This window comes from Melanerpes formicivorus, unplaced genomic scaffold, assembly GCF_026170545.1.
Source record: "Melanerpes formicivorus ecotype bairdi unplaced genomic scaffold, bMelFor1.0.p_v2 SCAF_37, whole genome shotgun sequence".
NCBI lineage: Eukaryota > Metazoa > Chordata > Aves > Piciformes > Picidae > Melanerpes > Melanerpes formicivorus.
Genome location: NW_027142389.1, coordinates 1,749,748 through 1,759,459, shown reverse-complemented (window position 1 = coordinate 1,759,459; position 9,712 = coordinate 1,749,748).

The window sequence follows — 9,712 nt, the reverse complement described above, 5'->3', positions numbered from 1 at the left end:
TGGGGGTGGGTGGGGATGTTCCTTTCTGTGTCTCGGGGGGTGGGGTGGGGGGGGATTTTTTTAGCTCTGTAAGTGTTGTATATTATCCATGCACATAGATCAATAATTTATATGCTGGAAAAATGCTTCCAACCTGCTGTTCTGAAGCAACTCTGATGAAAAATTTATCTTCTTCTGTCATTTCACTTTTAATGCTGGCTTAGAAGTTGGGGAGGAACAGAGCTTTAGGGCTCCAGACTTGGAGTGGACTTCATTTCCCTGCTCCCCCTGTAATTTCATTTTAATGCTGGGTTGGAAGTTGGGGAGGAACAGAGCTTTAGGGCTCCAGAGCTGGAGTGGACTTCATTTCACTGCTCTGAAATGAGGTTGGAACCACTCAAAAGATGGCTCAGAGTACAATGAGTTTTGCATCATGAATTTGTACATGGATCCAGTGAAGGAATCAGTCCTCAGAGTGACTCCAAAGCCACCAAGGATAAGTTTGGTCTCTTCATCCTCTCCAAATCAGACTTGCCTCTAGGCTGAGTACCATGCTGCTTGTCTCACATAGATGATCTGGTTAGTCTGTGTCTGTCTATTTATGTGTGTGTGTAGATCTTGCACTAAAGGCTTTGGAAGAGAGAGGTTTGCAGAGAGATCTCCTTAGACTGAAGGACTGTCCTTTCTCCTCTGGCTGGGTTATTCCAGCTACTGTCAGTGCTGCTCGCTCATTTCTAGTGTGTGTGCTGTATGGAAATGTCTTTAAGAGGCTCATGGCAGACTCCTTTGGGATCCCCTGGATGCTGGGTGGTTCCATGGCAGACTCCTTTGGGATCCCCTGGATGCTGGGTGGTTCCATGGCAGACTCCTTTGGGATCCCCTGGATGTTGTATGGTGGCTGGTCCCTGGGAGCAGCTTTCCCATGAGGTTGGTGTTTGGCTGAGAAAACAGGAGCGTGCTGTGGCAGATTGTTGCTGCAGCATCACAGGTCTCCTCTCACCCCTTGTGTTGCAAAGGTTTTTGAGCAGATCCTGTCCAGCTTTGTCATTCAAGTGCACAGGCTGGATCCTTGCAGGTGCAGCAATAAAGCAACAGGGCAGTAAATTTCCTCCAGCTTCCACTTTATTGGTCAAGATGGCTGCTTAAAGTCCTCCTTACACAGCAGTGATGTTGCCTAGCGTTCCTGGGCACTTGAAATTGCTTTTAGCTTCTCTGTCTGCCTTGGGAAGTTGTTGTCTTTCACAGCTGGATATTGTTTCTGTTTCTCCAAACACCTGCCTACACAAAGGCTCCACTGGAATAGGAGAGTGGTGAGTTGCCTGTTGATGAGGTCAGCAGGAGAGACACAAGGCACCAAGTTCAATAAACAAACTTCTCTTTATTTATAAATACAGCAGCAGGACAAGCCAAATAATGATACAGCCAGGATAAGATACAGCCAGGTAAGCCAGCTGTCAGCCTCACAGGGAAAGAGCTTTTCCTTCTCTTCATGTGGAACCTCCTAGGCTCCAGCTTGCACCAGGGTCCTGGGTTGGGGCAATCCCAAGCACAAATCCAGGCTGGGTGAGGGGAGGCTTGAGAGCAGTGTCCAGGAGAAGGATCTGGGGGTGTCTGATGGAAAAGCTCAACATGAGCTGGAAAGGTTTGCTTGAAGCCCAGAAGGTAACATGTGCTGGGCTGCATGTGTGAGCAGCAGGATCAGGGAGGGGATGCTGCCCCTCTGCTTTACTCTGTTGTGCTGAGACCCCACCTGCAGCACTGCTTCCAGTTTTGGTGCCCCCCAGCATAAGAGGGACTTGGAGCTGCTGGAGTGGATCCAGAGGAGGGCACAAAGATGATCAGAGGGCTGGAGCACCTCCCCTATGAGGACAGGCTGAGAGAGCTGGGGCTTTTCAGCCTGGAGAAAAGAAGGCTCTGGGGATAGAATAGAATTAACCAGGTTGGAAGAGATCTTTTGAGATCATTGAGTCCAACCTATCACCCAACACCATCTGATCAACTAAACCATGGCACCAAGCACCCCATCCAGGCTCTTCCTAAGCACCTCCAGGGATGGTGACTCCACCACCTCCCTGGGCAGCACATTCCAATGGCTCTTTCTGTGAAGAACTTCCTAATATCCAGCCTCACTCTCCACTTGCACAGCTTGAGACTGTGGATATCTTAGAGCAGCCTTCCAGTACCTGAAGGGGGCTACATGAAAGCTGGGAAGGGGATTTCTACAAGGGCTTGTAGTGATAGGATGAGAGGGGATGGGTTGAAGCTTGAGGAGGGGAGATTTGGACTGGAGATTAGATAGAAAGAAACTCCAGTGAGGGCAGCAAGACACTGGAACAGGTTGCCCAGGGATGTCATGAATGCTCCTGTCCTGGAGGTGTTAAAGACCAGTTTGAATGAGGCCTTGAGCAACCTGGGCAGGGGGGGGGGTTGGAACTAGTTGATTGAGGTCCCTTCTAACCTAAGCCATTCCCTGAGTCTACAGTTTGATGGAAGAGAGTCACTTGTCACTTGTGTCAGCTCTGCAGTCTGGGTCTGGGTTTTATTTACTCTTGTTTTTGCCTTCCTAGAGGAGGCTCTCTCAAGATCCACGTTTGTAGTAGCAGCTGATCTCTGGAAATGCTGATTTGGGTCCTGTCTCCCCAGGAGCAAAGGTTGATGACTCCAGTTCCTGTCTGGCCTCACTTCTCAGGAGGCTTCTACACGCTTCTGCTGTCGGGGTTTTGTTCCCCTACCAGCAGGTCAGGGAAGTGCTCACTGAAACTGAACCACATGCTGCTGGTAGCCTGTTGAGATGCTCCTACAAATGGAGCCCCTTCCCTTTAGAAAAAGCTGAGTGGCTGTTAGGTAGGAGTGCAAAGTGCAGGTCCAGAACCCCAGCTAGGCACAGCTCGCCTAGTACCTCATGGATCTGTGCTGAGCTCCACCAGCTGAACAGCTGCTCCATAGCCCAGGGAACCAAAGCCATTCCCCCCTCCCCTGGCAGACACTTTGGCCTGAGCATTCTGCAGCTGAAAATGGAAATGCCTCAGGCCAGAGCTAAGCTGAATTCTTGCTGGGGTTTGTTTTGAAGCCATGCTTGCTTTGTTGCTGTTAATCATGACTTTGTTCTGTGGGGAGAGGCTCATCTGTGTGCTTTTGTGCACCAGGCTCTGTTGCCCTTCCAAGGAAGAGCTTGCTCTGAGAGAGTTAATAATTTTCAACCTGTTTTCAGCTGGAATGAAGAAACTGGTTCCTCTGTGTCCCTGTTTTCTATTCTCTTGTTGGCCTACTTCCCTCTGCTTGCATTTTGCATTCCTAATGCCATGAATAAATCAGGACCCAAGGATTTAGAAGGTGGTACAGCTGTAGCCTCTCAGCAAATTGAACCTCTGAGGCTTGCACAGCAGCCCTAACAACTGTCAATATGTGTGCTTCTGAACACTCCTAATACCACTTCACTGCTGCCACAATCAAATTCACTTTGCCTTTTTTCCTTTTAATGTATCTTTAAGCTTTTTAAGGCTCCCTCCAGAATCTCCTCACTTTGTCTTTCAGTTTAAACTCAGTTGTAAGCCCTTCAGGGCCATGCAGTTGCCTCCTGGCTACTGTGACAAAATGGCTTAGCACAAATCCTAGCACAGAGGAAAGAAGAATAAGGGAAACTGAGGGCTGTGACCTAGCTGAGGGTTCATCTTTGCTGTGCTGAGAGGCTGCAGACAAACTGCCTGGCTGTGGTGCTAGATGCTCTGATACCTTGTCATTAATAATGCACACCAAACTGCTTTTACTTATGCTGTGACTCTGGGGAGAGTAGATGAGGGAGCTCTTTATGTGCTCTTCAGCTAGAGGATGCATCCACTCTGGGTGAAGAACAACAGGCATTCCTAAGGAGCTTGCTCTGGAGGATGAGTACCTTGAAAGGACAAAGGTAGCAAAGTACTTTCACAGGATGGTAGCAGCTGGAAGGGACCTCTGGAGATCATCCACTCCAGTCTCCCTGCCAGATCAGGACCACCTAGAGAAGGTCACACAGGAATGCATCCAGGAGGGGTTTGAATGCCTCCAGAGAAGGAGACTCCACAGCCTCTCTGGGCAGCCTGCTCCAGGGCTCTGTCACCCTCACAGGGAAACAGTTTTCCCTTATGTTCACATGGAACCTTCTGTGCTCCAACTTGCACCCACTGCCCCTTGTCCTGTCCTTGCACATCCCTGAGCAGAGCCTGGCTCCATCCTCCTGACACTGCCCTTCAAGTCTTAATAAGCATGAATGAGGTCACCCCTCAGGCTCCTCTGCTCCAAGCTAAAGAGCCCCAGCTCCCTCAGCAGTAATAGAACTAGCCATGTTAGAAAACACCTTTGAGATCATTGTGGCCAGCCTCTCACCCATCACCATCTGATCAACTAAACCATGGCACCAAGCACCCCAGCCAGTGATGGTGACTCCACCACCACCTCCCTGGGCAGCACATCCCAATGGCCAATCTCTCTTGCTGGGAAGAACTTCTTCCTAACATCCAGCCTAAACCTCCCCTGGCACTGCTTGAGTCTGTGTCCTCTTGTTCTGGTGCTGGTTGCCTGGGAGGAGAGACCAGCCCCCACCTGGCTACATCTTCCCTTCAGGTAGTCATAGAGAGCAAGAAGGTCTCCCCTGAGCCTCCTCTTCTCCAGGCTAAGCAACCCCAGCTCCCTTAAGCATCTTTGTGACTCTGGGCTGGACTCTTTCAAGCAGTTCCCTAAGGTCCATCTTGAACTGAGGAGCCCAGAACTGGAGACATTTGAGATGTGGCCTCACCAGAGCAGAGGGGGAGGAGAACCTCTCAACCACACCCCTTCCAATCCACCCCAGGATGTCCTTGGCCTTCTTGGCCACAAGAACACACTGCTTGCAGAGAAGATTATTTATGTTGCACTCAAGCCTTTCCCTCTGTGGTTCTGCTGTGGGTTTGTTGTATGTTTGTTTGCTTTTCAACAGAAGTGATGGGTTTGATCTGATGATGGTTTGCTTTCACCAAACTTTGGCTTTGACTACAAGGGTCTTTTATAACCTTCTTAGCATATGGTGATGTGGTTTGCAGCTCAGGATCCCTGAGATCTGTGTCTAATTGTCATACCTGCCTGAGTCACTCCCAAGGAGGTAGAGTTGGCAGGAGGTGGCATCGAAGCATATCAATAATGTTTGGTGAAGTGCCTATCTTGGGATGCTGCTTAATTTCTCTTGCTTCTCAGTTTCCTGGCTTGTAGGAGTAAAAAGTCTGCATAGCAGAAGGTAAATTTCTCTCTCTCTTTTTTTAAGGCTTTCATTATTTTGGCAACTCATTTCCATGTTCAGGCTCGGTGCAGTCTTGCACAAATGCAGAGAGGAAAACAGTTGGTCTTCAAAAACAAAGCTCCAGGTACCTCAGAAGCATAGAATCAAAAAGGCTGGCAAAGACCTCAGAGATCATCAAGCCCAACCTGTCAGCCAGCACCTCCTCACTAACTAAACCATGGCACCAAGTGCCACATCCAATCCTTTTTTGAGCACCTCCAGGGATGGTGACTCCACCACCTCCCTGGGCAGCACATTCCAATGGCCAATCTCTCTTGCTGGGAAGAACTTCTTCCTAACATCCAGCCTAAACCTCCCCTGGCACTGCTTGAGGCTGTGTCCTCTTGTTCTGGAGCTGGGTGCCTGGGAGAAGAGACCAACCCCCACCTGGCTACAACCTCCCTTCAGGTAGTTGTAGAGAGCAAGAAGGTCTCCCCTGAGCCTCCTCTTCTCCAGGCTAAGCAACCCCTTTACCCAGACTCTAAATGCTCTCTTCACCTTGGCAGTGTTTAGAGACCTGCAGGCTCGGGTGGGATCCCATTTTGCAGCTCAATTGAGTGAGCATGCATCAGGGCAAGCTTTGGTGCCTGCCAGAGCTGTGCCACCAAAGGGACTGCTCTGCTGCAGGCTAAGGGATGAGCTGTGAAGTGAGCCGAACGTGGCTCAGTTCCTGTGCCTCAGGCACTGGCTTTAGGTGCAAATTGCAGCAGATACTCATGAAAATTTTATTCCCTGCCTCAAATCATTTGGGTTTTACCTTTAAAGAACTCAGTGGTAAGCTCCTTATGTGCATTTCTCCATGCAGTGTTTATGGGCAGTTCTCTTTTCCCCGTGCACTTTGACTCCCTCCTCCAGTGTCTGTGCTGCCTCCCAAGTCCCCGAGTGTGCTCTCTGCAGGAAGAGGCTGCTCTCTGCAGGTCTGCTCCCAACCTTCCCTCTAGAGCCTAAGCCTGCAACATCCCCATGGTGGTTTGTTGTACACGGATCACTAAGCAGTTTCCTTTCTCTCAGGGCACTGCTGTTCCGTGTTGAAGTGAATCTTCTGCAGCTCCAATGCGATTGCTTTCCTGCTCCTTTGTCTGCACAGCCCAGGAAATAAAGGAGGGGGATGGAAAGCACATTGTAAATGTGTTGACAGCTTTTGAAGAGCAAAACAGCCCCTGAAAACCACCTGTCTGCCTTCTCCTCCTCTCCTGCATGGTTTTTGTTTGGTTTGGTGTTGCCCCACCCCCCCAGTCTATATTCATTTTCTCCTCTTTTTTGGTGGTCTTTTCTTTTTTTCTCTTCTTTTCTTTTCCCCCCTCCATCCTTGGCCCATATTCTTTTACACCTTTTGACACCCACCCCTCATCTTTTGGTGCTCACTGCTCTGAAAAGACTTCCTCTCTCCACTCTAGTCCTCATTTCTCATTCAGGGGACTTGCTTCCATCTCTCTGCAGGAACAAATGGAAAAGGGAGCTTCATTCTGTTTGAGTGCTCATCAGCTGCCTGCTTGTATCAGTTCTCTACCCATTCTTCTCCCTCACCCCAGGTACTGGCTCTTAGAAAGCATCCCACTGCTTTTCTAAGCGCTTTTGGCAGGGTAGAACCTGTCCATGGAAGATTTTTGTACCTTTTGATGCTAGCAGAGGAGGTGCAGTTATTTATCTGACATCATTAATCTAAACAAAAGAAGGAACAGGATGGCACTGTGCAACTGCTCTTAGATTCCTCTCAGGATGAGTCTGGGGCCCCTAATTCTGCTTTTATTCCTTGTTGAGAAGAGGCTCGTTGTGCTCTCCTCACAAGCTTGCTTGCCCAGCTAATGTGTTGGAATTGATGGGCAGGTCTGTCCCTTTGGGTGGGATCTGTTCCTTCTGGCTTTGCTTTCCCAGGTAGGCACAGCCCAGCCACTGAGATCAGTGGTCCTGCATCAAGAGTGAATGCCTGCTCTTTTGACGTGAATGGGAACTCAGCCTCATCTCTGCAGTTAGGAGGAGATGCAGAGGAGTGAGCCCTGTATCCTGGGCAAACAGGGATTTGTGTGCTCTTGGGGAGAAATAGGATTTCTTCTAATCATAGGGGATCTCGTCCTGGCTCACAACCCTTTCACCAAACTCTTTTTCAGCAGCTGGATCCAAAAGGATCAATGCAGAGCTCTAGGCAAAGTGCCTTTTTTTCTGTCTCTCTTCTTATTCTCTTTTTAGCATAGATAGTCCCAGTCAACGTTTAGCTCTGCTTTCTGGAGTAGGTGTTGGGGGTTTGGAAGCCCTTAGGTTCTCCATGCCTTGTTTCTGTATGTAGGAACTTCACCAACTTAACTGCTTCTCCAGCACTAGTTTGGATGTTAGGCTCATAAGGCTCCACCAGCTGCTTCTCCACTCCAAATGCCATGTGGGTTCCTCCTCCCAGATTGCCACATCATAGTATCATAGTTTCATTCAGGGTTGGAAGGGACCACAAGGATCATCTAGTTCCAACCCCCCTGCCATGGGCAGGGACACCCCACACTAGATCAGCCTGGCCACAGCCTCATCCAGCCTGGGCTTAAACATCTCCAGGGACAGGGCCCCAACCACCTCCCTGGACAACCCATTCCAGGCCTTCACCACTCTCATGGGGAAGAACTTCCTCCTCACCTCCAGCCTGAATCTCCCCACCTCCAGCTTCATTCCATTCCCCCTAGTCCTATCACTCCCTGAGATCCTGACAAGTCCTTCCCCAGCCTTCCTGTAGGTTTCCTTCAGATACTGGAGGGCCACAATTAGGTCCCCTGGGAGCCTTCTCTTCTCCAGACTGAACAGCCCCAGCTCCTTCAGTCTGTCCTCATAGGAGAGGTGCTCCAGCCCTCTGCTCATCCTCATGGCCCTTCTCTGGACACCTTCCAGCACCTCCAGATCCTTCTTGTAATAGGGGCTCCAGAGCTGGAGGCAGTACTCCAGGTGGGGTCTCAACAGAGCTGAGCAGAGGGGGAGGATCACCTCCCTCACCCTGCTGGCCACACTTCTCCTGATGCAGCCCAGGATCTGATTGGCTTTGCGGGCTGCATCACTTGGCACAGGGCAAAGAGCAGTTGAATGCAGGTGTGTGGACATGCTTTAAGCTGCTGCCTGCCTTGCAGCTGCTGCATCATGCTCTCTGAAGCCCTTTGCATTCCTGCTGTGCTCTCGGTAGTGCTTTCTAAGAGGGATTTGGGGGAGTTCATTCCACACTGGAGAATTTCTTGCACAATCTACATTCAAGGGTCTGAGGTAAAGCATTATTCCTGAAAATACTTTACTCAGAAATGGAAAGGAGCTGAGGAAGTTTCCAAAGGGTGCTAACAACACTTCTGTGCAAGAGGGCTATCAGCTCTGCCCCGCCACAGGCGGTGTTTTGAGACAATAGAGGACGGGGCTGTCACTTTTATCTCCACAGAGCACCCACCAGCCCCTTTTTCAGCACAGCCAATTGTATTCAGGGTAGTCTGCGTTCTGTGACCTTCTCTGTGTAGCCAGCGTGCCTGATTCTGATTTCACGAGCCTAAACTCGGACCTCTTTCAATTGTGAGGAGAGGCTGAGGGAGCTGGGGTTGCTTAGCCTGGAGAAGAGGAGTCTGAGGGGAGACCTTATTGCTCTCTACAACTACCTGAAGGGAGGTAGAATTGGAATTAGATTTAGATTATTTAGATTTAGATGATTTAGATATTTAGATGATTTAGATGATTCAGAGGATTTAGATGATTCAGATACTTAGATTTAGGTGATTTAGAGATTTAGATGATTTAGATATTTAGATGATTTAGATTTAGGTGATTTAGATATTTAGATGATTTAGATATTTAGATTTAGATGATTTAGATTTAGAATTAACCAGGTTGGAAAAGACCTTTAAGATCGAGTCCAACCTATCACCCAACACCATCTGATCAACTAAACCACGGCACCAAGCACCCCATCCAGGCTCTTCCTAAACACTTCCAGTGATGGTGACTCCACCACCTCCCTGGGCAGCACACTCCCATGGCCAATCTCTCTCTCTCTGTGAAGAACTTCTTCCACACACCCAGCCTAACCCTCCCCTGGTGCAGCTTGAGACTGTGTAAACCAGAGAATGCCTGAGATGTGAGAGCAAGTCATGCAGTAGGTACCTGTGTGTCTTCCAAAAGCGAGATGTTTTTGAGTTCCTTGGGAGGTTTCAGGGCTTTATTAGCATGATTTCTTTATTACATTCTCCTCAGAATACAAAGCACAACAAACTGAGCATCTCAGAAAGGCTCCCACACCCTTTAAAAAGCTGCAGTGCTTCTATGGAAGGCTGCACCTACGACAAACCTGAGTTTGCCTCCCTGATTGCTTTTGCATTCTGAGTTGCTCAGCTGTTTGTTAGCTCCTGAAAACAGAAGGTACTGGGCCACTGAGGAAGGTGAAGGCATGAAACCAACTCTTGCACCAGAGATCCTGGTTGGACTCAAAATGTAAGCTAA